The sequence below is a fragment of the Prionailurus bengalensis genome, chromosome C1 (genome assembly GCF_016509475.1).
Source record: "Prionailurus bengalensis isolate Pbe53 chromosome C1, Fcat_Pben_1.1_paternal_pri, whole genome shotgun sequence".
NCBI classification, from domain to species: Eukaryota; Metazoa; Chordata; class Mammalia; order Carnivora; family Felidae; genus Prionailurus; species Prionailurus bengalensis.
In genome coordinates, this window is record NC_057345.1 from 7,089,918 (window position 1) to 7,099,521 (window position 9,604).

The following is a 9,604-nucleotide window of genomic DNA, read 5'->3' on the forward strand; positions in this document are numbered from 1 at the left end:
AGAAACAGCTAATTATTTACGACACCAAATCCATAGTCCAGGGTGGTGGATGACCTGTAGGGATGACGGAGGAGGAGGAAGATGGCCTGTTTGGGGTTCAGGAAGCCGTAGGAAGGAAGGTCAAGGCCAACTGGAAAGAAGGCAACACAGGGGCGCCAACACAGGATGGCTCAGTCGGTTAAGCCTCTGGCTCTTGGTTTCAGCTCAGGTCTCATGGTTCGTGGGATCGAGCCCCACCTCGGGCCCTGTGCTTGTTAGTGCGGGGCTTGCTGGGGATTCTCTCTCCTCTCTCTCTCTGCCCATTCCTCCCTCCCCTTTCTCAAAGTAAATTAATAAGCATTAAAAAAAGAAAGAAGGTAACGCAGTCAGAAGAATGAGGTCTGGATTTTGAAGTGCTGTGCCCAGTACAAGCCAGGCTGTCAGGAGATGATGCCAAGCATATAAACTATGCATATGGATGAGACTGTGCTGGACATTGTGTGTGTGTGTGTGTGTGTGTGTGTGTGTTTTAAGATTTTATTTATAAGTAATCCCTACACCCAACATGGGGCTTGAACTCACAACCCTGAGATCAAGAGTCGCACGCTCCCCCGACTGAGCCAGCCAGGCCCCCCCGGGGACACTGAGTTTAAAGTGAGAGAGGGGTGCCCGGGTGGCTCAGTCGGTTAGTCGTCTGCTTCTTGGTTTTAGCTCAGGTCGTGATCTTGTGGCTCGTGGGTTCAGGCCCTTCATCAGGCCCCGTGAAAGCAGCGTGGTTCCTACTTGGGGTTTCTCTGCTCCTCTCTCTGTGCCCCTCCCCTGCTTGAGCTCTCAAGATAAATAAATTTAAAAAAAAGAGCTAAAGTGAGAGAGAAGCCTGAGATACAAGAGCTGTGAGAAGGGGGGACAGAGGGGCGGCACCCGGGAAGTGAGGGCAGGGAACATTTCAGGGCGGACGCAGTGAAGGGCCCTGGCTGAGATGGCCTAGGCGGCCAGAAGGCAAGCAGCAGTGGTACTGGCGCTGGGCCAGCACACCAGGAGCGGGGGCCAGAGGAGGTGAGCGAGTATAGACAGTGAGTGTTTGGCCGACGAGTGGAAGGAACGTGGGGTAGTTTCAGGGAGTCTTGCGAGGGAGTAACTAGTCCCTGGATCACCGAGTCTATGCAGGAGAAGGAAAGTCAGCAGAGGACTAATGTCCACTGAGCGCCTACGATGTGCTAGGCTCTAAGCTGGGCTTTAGGGCTCCGAGGAGAACAGCTGAGTAAAGGTCTATGCCTGGAAGGAGCTGGCAGTGTGCAGGTAATGACAGACTTCAGTGAGAAATTGAAGTCCGGGTATCAGATGTCACTCTTGCTGCAACTAACAGAAACCAGCTTGTTAGTTTGACCCTTAGACACGATGACATCAGGGGCCCCTGGCTGGCTCAGTCAGTTAAGCGTCTGTCTTCGGCTCGAGTCATGATCTCGCAGTCAGTGAGTTTGAGCCCCGCATCAGGCTGTGTGCTGCCAGCTCAGAGCCTGGAGCCTGCTTCAGATTCTGTGTCTTCCTCTCTCTCTGCTCCCCCTCTGCTTGTGCCCTCTCTCAAAAATAAATGAACATTAAAAAAGGAAAGAAAGAAAAGGAAGGAAGGAAGGAAGGAAGGAAGGAAGGAAAGAAGAGTGACTTCAGAGCCAGAAAAAGTTAGAAGATTGTCAGTCCAATGAGATATTGTGACCCCACCAAACAGAAAGACTATGCAATTGTTTCAGGGTAGAATCAGGTAGTAAGTGGATTAGCTGACGTTGTAGATCGACATCAGATTTGAGAATTGTGTGATGAGTAATCTGAATGGGGGGCCGTGGGCTGTGAGGGCTCCCCTTTGTGGAAATCTCCTGCTCCCTAACATAACGGCTCTGCCTGGAGGCCACGAGAGACGGTCGGCTCTTGTGGGAGGCAGAATTTTATCAACATTTGTGAATTTATCCAAATACGAACAAATGTGCAGATGCCCGGAATTTGGCAGGGAACAAAATGAAAAGTTTCTCCGCTCCTGGACCTTCCACTCCCATGGGAGGAGGAGATTATAAACATAAGTTAAAAATAGAGTGCATCACATAGTGGTAAGAGCTACAGAAAAATAATACCTCAGGATGTTGGTGGTGAACTTCAAGTAAGATGGTTAAGAAGGACTCAGGGGCGCCTGGCGGGCTCAGTTAAGCGTCCGACTCTTGATTTCAGCTTGGGTCATGATACCAGGGCTCTGTGCTGAGCATGGAGCCTGCTTGAGATTCATATTCTCTCTTTCTCTCTCTCTCTCTTTCTCTCTCTCCCCCCATCCCTCTCCCCTGTTTCCACATGCTCTCTCCCTCTCTCTCTCTCTAAAAAAAAAAAAAAAGGACTCACAAAAGTGAGTCTCAAGGTGAGGAACAAGCTGTGTGGTTAGCGGCGGGGGGGGGGGGGTACAGAATCAGTGCAAAGGCCCTGGGGTGAGGATGTGTGACGTGCTAGAGATGCAGCCGGGAGGCTGAGGGTGCAAGGCTGGGAGTACGCAGAGACGAGGTCGCCTCTGGGAGAACTCTCGGGAGTCTCATCTGCTAAGATTTGCTGCTTTGCGGCCCCTGGAAGCACCAACTTCAGTTCAGGACACAGAAGCGGTGACTTTACATCTCTTTTAGCAAAGCTGTGCCCCCCTTTACCTCTGCCTGCAGGCTAACCAGCTCCATTCTGGCTGGCCCTCACCCCTCCTTCTGGCACAGGACTCGCCCCAAAGCAGCAGCGAATGACCTGCGGCAGTTCTCTGCCTTTCTTGTGCAAACTCTAGTTCAGATGAAGCAAATAGTGAAGGAGGCGAAGTTCTTATTTATAGGAGGTCAACTGATAGATGGGAAAAGAATAGCAGATTCAGAAGATCACCATTTTTCACCCTTCGAGGAAAGGATGGCCCCGAGCAATAATCATCATCAGTGGTTGAGAACGTGATTCTACGTAGCCTTAAGAGAGTCTTTGAAAGGAACGGGTCAGGCTGACACCCCCACAGGAACCCACTGATTAATCTTATCACTCAAGGTGGGGCCGGGTACTGTGTGTGTATGACATGATGCATTAAGAGATGGCCGTAGGAGTACCTGGGAATCCTTTCTCTTCGCCTTTCTTTCTTTTTTTTTTTTAATTTTAATGTTTATTTTTGAGAGAGAGAGAGAGAGAGACTGAGCCTGAGCTGGGGAGAGGCAGAGAGAGGGAGACACAGAATCTGAAGCAGGCTCCAGGCTCCAGGCCGTCGGCACAGAGCCCTACGTGGGGCTCGAACCTTGAACCGCGAACCATGAGATCATGGCCTGGGCGGAGGTCGGACGCTTAACCCACTGAGCCACCCAGGCGCCCCTCTGTGAATCCTTTTTCAAAAAAGGAACTAAATCAGCCTGTAAATCTAACTACTGGTTCATAAGGAATGTGGGGAATTCAATTCTAGAAGACAAATAAGTGATTATGTCACCCGATAACATAGCATGACAAAAATAGGGGTAAGGAGGCTTGTTCTAAATTAAGAGAGGTAGCAAAGTAGGAGTCTCATCAATCAAATGCAATATGCTTATGCATATCCTGATTAAAATAAAACAAACCTAAAAAGATGTTAGGGACTCCTGGCTGGCTCAGTTAGAAGAGCATGCGACTCTGGATCTCTGGGTTGTGAGTTCGAGCCCCACGTTGGGTGAGGAGGTTACTTAAGAATATATAAATAAATAAAAACACAAAGATGTGATATGTTTCTTTAAAAAAAAAGACATATCTGGAGCGCCGAGTGGCTCAGTCGGTTAAGTGTCCGACTTCGGCTCAGGTCATGATCTCACAGCTTGTGAGTTGGAGCTCTGCATTGGGCTTTGTGCTGACAGCTCAGAGCCTGGAGTCTGTTTCAGATTCTGTGTCTCCTCCTCTCTCTGCCCCTCCCCTGCTCATGCTCTGTCTCTCTCTGTCTCAAAAATAAATAAAAAACATTAAAAAAATTTTTTTTAATTTTTTAATAAAATAAAAATATGTCTGTGTGTAAGTAATCTCCAGGCCCACTGTGGGGCTCGAACTCATGACCCTGAGATCTAGAGTCCCGCCTGCCACCTTCTAAGCCAGCCAGGCGCTCCTAGAAAATGCCTAACAACAATTCCTCACTTAAGCACCCCACGAAATCAAGGTGGGCCCTTGTTTTAACTTTGAACCTTTTTTTCCCTCGGCCCCGGTCTGTGTCTTCGGGCGTTTTTTAAGGAAAGTGTTTGAAATCACACGGAAAAATGCCACCTGCTGAGACTCACCCTTCACTGTCCAAGGGAAAGAAGGCGCTAAGGAAAAGACTGCACCCAGCTTCCCCCAGGACTTATTTTGGCCCCAGACACAGAGCGGTGGGGTCACGTGGCACCCGGCCGGCGGGGGCGCCCACCCCCTCCGTCTACCCCCTGCCCCCTCCTCTTCCCCAGCACCCACCCCCCTCCCCGCCACGCCTCTCCCAGACGGCGCGGCTCCCCCAGAGACTCAGTTGGTGGCGTGGTGGCGGTGGCCTGCGGGGCGGGGTGACACCGTGGTGGCTGCCCCGCCCCCTCACGCTGCCTTCCGGAGACTGGAAATCCCGGCTCCTCCAGGCCGGTCCTAGGCGGCTCCAGGCTGAGGTAGGGTCGGGGTGTGGGGAGCGCCCCCTGGTGGCCGAGCCGCACCTCCTCTGCCCGTCCACTGAGGAGGCAGGGGGCTCTCTTTTAAAAAAAAAAAAAAAAGTTTATTTATTTTGAGGGGGGGGGGAGGGGCAGCGAGAGAGGAGAGACACAGAATCCCAAGCCGGCTCTGTGCTGTCAGGGCTGAGCCCGACAGGGGCTCGATCTCGCGAATTGTGAGATTATGACCTGAGCCAAAATCCAGAGTCCGGGGCTTAACCAGCTGAGCCACCCAGGCGGCCCCCCACCCCCGCCCTTTTTTTTTTTTTTCTTTTAGTTTTTAGATTTAGGGTATTATGTTTACATAACAAAATGTTATCGTATTAACTGTTTTTTTAAGAGTACCGTGCATTTGGGGGCGCCTGGGTGGCTCAGTAGGTTTAGGGTCAGACTTCGGCTCAGGCCATGATCTCAGGGTTCGTGGGTTGGAGCCCCGCATCCGGCTCTGTGCTGAGAGCCCGGAGCCCGCTTCAGAATCTGTGTCTCCCTCTCTCTGCCCCTCCCCCGCTAGTGCTCTGTCTCTCTCTGTCTTTCAAAAACGAATACACGTTTTAAAAATTTTCAAAAGAAGAGTAGAGTGCATTTGCATTAAATACACTCACAGTGCTGTGCAGCCATCACCACCCTCCATCTGCAGAACTTTCCCTCTTCCCAAATTGAAACTCTGTCCCCGGATAAACACTAACTCCCCATTCCCTCCCTCCCTCCCAGCGCCTGGCAACCACCATTCTGCTTTCTGCCTCTTACATTACACTACTCACGTAAATGGAATCATATTTGTCGTTTGTGGCTGGCTTATTTTTACATAGCTTAAATCTTCAAGGCTCGTCCCTGCTGTAGCATTCGTCAAAATGCCTTTCCGTTAATTTTGTTTTAACTTTATTTATTTTGAGAGCAAGAGAGAGCAGAGGGGAGGCAGAGACAGAGGCAGAGAGAGAATCCCAAGCGGGCTTCGAAGTGTCAATGCAGAGCCCTGCTCGGGCTCGAACTCACGAATTGTGAGATCCCGACCTGAGCTGGAACCAAGAATCGGACGCTTAACGGTCAAAGCCACCCAGGTGCCCCTATTCCCTTTGAAAGTGTTGAGGCACCTGGGTGGCTCCATGGATTAAGCCTCTGATTTTGGCTCAGGTCAGGATCTCACAGTTTTTGAGTTCTAGCTCTGCATCAGGCTCTGTGCTCACAGCTCGGAGCCTGGAGCCTGCTTCCGATGCTGTGTCTCCCTCTCTCTCTGACCCTCCCCGGCTCGCACTCTGTCTCTCTCTCTTTCAAAAATAAACATTAAAAAAAAATTTTTTTTTTAAGTGTACAATTCAGTGACAGTAAGTACATTCACAATGTCGTGCAACTACCACTGTCCTGTTCTAGAACTTTCTCGTAACCTCAAATGGAAACCCCTTACCCATTTGCAGTCAGCCCTTCCCTCACAGCCCTGGCAAGCATTAATCTACTTTGTTTCTATGGAATGGGCTATTCTGGATGTTTCATATAAATGGAATCATACAATATGACAATCATGATCTTTTGTATCTTTAAGTTTATTTATTATTTAAACAGAGAGTACATGCAAGTGGGGGAGGGGCAGAGAGAGAGAGTGAGAGAGAGAGAGAGATAGAGAATCCCAAGCAGGCTCCCCCTGTCAGTGCAGGGCCCGACGCGGGGCCCGAATCCACCAGGAACTTTGAGATCATGACCTGAGCAGAAGTCTGGTTGACTGAGTCAACCAGGTGCCCCATCTGATATCTCTTTTTTAATGTTTATTTATTTATTTTGAGAGAGAGAGAGAGAGAGAGAGAAAGAGAGCTGGGGAGGAGCAGAGAGAGAGGGAGACAGAGAATCCCAAGCAGGCTCCAAGCTGTCGGTGCAGAGCCCGACTCAGAGCTCAATCTCACAAACCGTGAGCTCATGACCTGAGCTGAAATCAAGAGTCTTGATGCTCAACTGACTGAGCCACCCCGAGGCCCGTGTGTCTGATATCTTTAATTTGACACTGTGTTTTCAAGGCTCGTCCATGTCAGTACTTCCCTCCTTTTTCTGGCGAATATTCCACTGTTTGGAGGTCTTAGTAGCTCGAGAAGCTATGACAAACCACCATAGATGGGGGGATTAAAGCACAGACCTGACGACAAACAACATTCTACTCCTGGCCCCTCCCCCAACTCATGTTCTTATCGCATGCAAAATACATTCATTCCTTCTCAAAAGCCCCCAAATTCTTAACTCCTGGCATGAACTGCAAAGTCTGAAGTCCAGAGTCTCATCTAAACATCATCTTAATCAGACACAGGTGAGATTTGTGGTATGATTCATCCAGAGGCAAAATTCCTCTCCAGCTATGAACCTGTAAAATCAGGTAAGTTTTGGGTTTCCCAAACCCATAGTGGTGGGCAGGCACAGGATAGACATTTCTATTCCCAAAGGGAGAAATCAGAAAAAAGAAAGGGGGACGGCACCTGGGGGGCTCAGTCTGTTCAAACTCTTGGTTTTGGCTCGGGCTGTGATCTCAGAGTTCTTAGGATCAAGTCCTGCATCAGGCTCTGTGCTGGTGGCTCAGAGCCTGCTTGGGATTCTCCGCCCCCCCCCCCCCCCATCCCTTCCTTGTTTGTGCTCTCTCTCTCTCTCTCTCTCTCAAAATAAATAAATAAACTTAAAAAAGAAGAAGAAGAAGAGTGGCACCTGGGTGGCTCAGTCAGTTAAGCATCTGACTCTTGGTTTTGGCTCAGGTCATGATCTCACAGTTCGTGGGATGGAGCCCCACATTGGGCTTGTTGCTGACAGTGGGGACCCTGCTTGGGATTCTTTCTCTCTCTCTCTCTGCCCTCCCCCATGCTTGCCCTCTCTTTCTCACTCTCTCTCTCAAAATAAATAAACTTAAAAAAAAATACTTAAAAAAAGAAGAAAGTGGTGGGGCGCCTGGGTGGCTCAGTTGGTTAAGTGTCGGACTTCGGCTCAGGTCATGATCTCACAGTTTGTGGGTTTGAGCCCCGCGTCAGGCTCTGTGCTGACAGCTCAGAGCCTGGGGCCTGCTTCGGACTCTGTGCCTCCCTCTCTCTCTGCCCCTCCCCTGCTTGTGCTCTGTCTCTCTCTCTCAAAAATAAATAAACATTTAAAAAAATGTTTTTTTTTTTTTAAAAATTTTTTTTTCAACGTTTATTTATTTTTGGGACAGAGAGAGACAGAGCATGAACGGGGGAGGGGCAGAGAGAGAGGGAGACACAGAATCGGAAACAGGCTCCAGGCTCTGAGCCATCAGCCCAGAGCCCGACATGGGGCTCGAACTCACGGACCGCGAGATCGTGACCTGGCTGAAGTCGGACGCTTAACCGACTGCGCCACCCAGGCGCCCCTAAAAAAATGTTTTTAAAGAGTCATATGCTCTAAGGCCTGAACCATTCTTCCTTTTTCTTCAAGAGCGCATGTTCACAGCTGAATAGCAGTATGACCTGGTCCTGTAGGATCTCAGAATGCCAACCGCCTTCCTTCCCGTGGCCCTGCTTCCTCTGTCCCTTTAGTTCCAACGGTCGGTGTCCCTGCTGGTATAAGCCTCTCTTTCTGACCTCTGTTGAGACGGCTGATTAGGTCCATGGTTCACACTCCAGCTAACCTTGTCAGACGGCCAGCCGGCCACACCCTTGATGTTTTCTTCTTATTCAACACCTTTCTGGGTTTTCTTGCCACATGGACAGGCTGAGAACTGTCCAAATCTTCGGGCTCCGGTTCCTTCTTATCTAGTGATCCTCCTTCGCTGCCTTTCCCTCCCCTTGCATTTAATCACGCTCAGCGGTCAGGGGGAACCAAGCCTTCCTCAAAGCACCGGAACACCAAGACCACTTGGCCGAGTCCTGTGCCGCTTTATCGCAACGACTGCCCTTTCCCCACTGTCCGAAAACACGCTCCCCATGTCCGTCTGAGAACTCATCGGAGCGGCCTTCGCCACCCCTCCTTCTGCCAACGTTTTGCTCGTGAGAAGGTGGGCGCCTTCTCCCTCCCTCCCGAGCCTTCATCGGAACCGCTTTGAGCAGCCTCTTCTCTGCAGTCTGGGCTGCTTCTCGCCGCGCCTCGAAACGCTCCCAGCTTCTTCCCGTGACTGTTTCTGCTTTTGTCGGTGTGCGTGGCAGCCGCGTCCCCCTTATCGGGACCCATCTCTGCCTTGGGCGGCTCGGACTGCTGGAGCCAAATGCCATAGGCTGGAAGGATTTAAACCACAGACATTTTATGCCTCCCGGTTTGGGGAGCCGGGAAGTCCAGGATCAAGGTGGCAGATTTCGGTTCCTCGCGAAAGCCTGCTTCCTGGCTTGCGGACAGCAGCCTTTGGGCTTTTCATCGCCTCTGAGATTCGTTGTGACACAAAATACGTGGAGTTTCCCCAGTAAGCGATTCTCTGATTCTCCGGGGTGCGGCAACTCAACTCATTTCTGACGTTATCTACCTGGAGTGAGCACCAAACCCGCCACGTTCAAGGGCTCAGTCCTACGAGACTGCCTCTACTTCCGAGGCCAACCGCAAACGGGGTGCCCAGGCTGCCTACACTTTGCCCGGATGACTCCAAATTTGGAGGGTCCCGTGACAGCTGCCTCCGGTTGGGTTATGTGCTGCTAGAGTGACTCACAGAACTCGGGAAAGCACTCCCCTTCCTATTACTGGTTTAGTAGAAATAAAACGACTCAGGGACAGCCAGATAGAGGAGATGCTCAGGGCTGGTTATGGGGGGTGGGGGGGGAAGGGGGGTGGGGGACGGTGGGGCAGGTTGGCAGTTTCCACATCCTCCCCACGTGTATCACCCTCTCAGTACCTTCACACGTTCACCAATCAGGACACTCCACGGTTCAAGGGTTTTTACAGAGCTCAATCTCCAGTCCCCCACCTACTCCTGGGATTTGGTGGGTGGGACAGAGGGTTTCCAGCCTCCGGGAGCTGCCCCCATCCTGAAGCTATCTCTGGGACCCACCCCAAGC